Source organism: Amphimedon queenslandica, unplaced genomic scaffold (genome assembly GCF_000090795.2).
Source record: "Amphimedon queenslandica unplaced genomic scaffold, v1.1 AMPQUscaffold_5504_Cont22528, whole genome shotgun sequence".
Classification (NCBI taxonomy): Eukaryota; Metazoa; Porifera; class Demospongiae; order Haplosclerida; family Niphatidae; genus Amphimedon; species Amphimedon queenslandica.
In genome coordinates, this window is record NW_003554195.1 from 1 (window position 1) to 1,688 (window position 1,688).

The 1,688-nt window shown below is 36.3% G+C and overlaps 1 long non-coding RNA gene across 1 annotated transcript; it reads right to left on the reverse strand.

Annotated features, from left to right (window-relative positions):
- Window positions 1–620: 620 nt before the first annotated feature.
- Window positions 621–1,688, reverse strand: LOC109592348 (uncharacterized). The gene is made up of 3 exons (XR_002190307.1): window positions 1,619–1,688; window positions 1,121–1,303; window positions 621–886 (listed from the first exon to the last, which is right to left on the reverse strand). It is a non-coding gene; the product is annotated as an uncharacterized LOC109592348 (long non-coding RNA).

Consider the following 1,688-nt stretch of genomic DNA (forward strand, 5'->3'; position numbering starts at 1 on the left):
TTTGTTTAATGTCTCCATTTCACTTATTATTGTTATTATTATTGAGAATTTTACAATGCACTAGACTTTACACAAGAGTATATACCAATGACTTGCTATTTACTGAAGGTCCCTAAGCAACTTGTGCTTGGACCATAAGCTACATGTAACTGCTATGTCTACATTCTCTTTTGATTGATCAACAGGACTAGAGGGAGGGGCTGGCTACATGAGACTAGACTTAACAGGATCCTCAGAGGAGTCTGATGACCTGCAGCTGCTTGACCAGTAACACCCATCACAAGGCAACTAAAGGCCTTTATACACTTGAACCGGTTCCAGAAGTCGGCTTATTAATGCGCATTGAATGCACATCAAGTGATTCCACACTATCTTAAGGATCATGTATAATTATTTTGATAGCATTTCTGATCCAGCTGCCATTGATTATCTATTGAATGCGCATTCAAACCACATATGGAGGTGGTTTGAGATAATGCTCATTGAAGTCAATTCGCATCAGGTGTGGAATGACTGGAACCGGTTTCAAACCAGTTCAATGCACATTAGAAGTGCTAGTGTAGAAAGGCCTTAAGTAAAATAATCCATTTTATAGGATTATAGTACATGCAAGCAAAATATTTTAATCATTTTTTGTGCATTAAGTTAAAAATGAATGGAGTATGATACCTACACATAAACAAAGTTACACTTCTTCCATATCAGTAATATCCTCCTCTTCCCCCTCTCCTTCACTGCTTGATGATGATGAATATTGTAAATCATGACTCAATATGTCCATACCACCACCAGTGACTGGTAACAAACTACTGGCTATCAATCCTTCTCCTTTCCTCCCTTTCTCTATATCCTCTTCATCTGTGCCTTCAACATCTATAGTCCCAATCTATACAGTCATTGGACAATCAACAACTATCATACTGTACACCAGAAAATTTTTTAATTTTGGCGAATTGCTGAATTTTGGTGATTGGCAAATTTGTGGCCATATGCCATTGAGCATGCACATAATGGCTCAAAATGGCGGATTTTTATTTTTGCAAATGGCTATAGAAATGCCAAATTTGCCAATCTTAACTCCCTCCAAAATTACCTGCCATACAATAATCTGTTTCCATACCTGAATACTGTCTTCACTAGTAATGATGACACTGGATTGTCCAGTAATATTCATGTTAGTACTAGTATCTTCTTCCTCTGCCTCCTCATCTCCACTCTCTCCTCCTAGTCCTTCTGGTTCATTTAGTGGTGACTTGTCAAAAGGTCCTAACTGGCTTTCATATTGTTCAAAATGTTATCTTTCCTAGAATAATGATAATAATAGTAACTGGATTCAGATACATGTACACTGGAACAGAATATAAAACATCAAAAGGGTAAGAGCAAAGCATCAATCTCTTATTGATTAAAAATGCATGACAAAATTTGCTTGTTTCTAAACATGCTCATAACCAAGTAATTTTGTAGTCATTTTTTGATGACATACTGTATATGTAAATTACAACTACATGTAGCTAGGCTGTAACTACATAAATAAATTTTTTTTAACAGTAAATAATAATTAAATAAACCAATCCCAACCAAAACAATACTACTTTTATTCTCTTCAGTCCTTCACCTCTTCAAGATATTGTAGTCCGACTTCCCTCATACTCTGGGCAGTGACAGTAAAGGGACTGGTTGGTCCA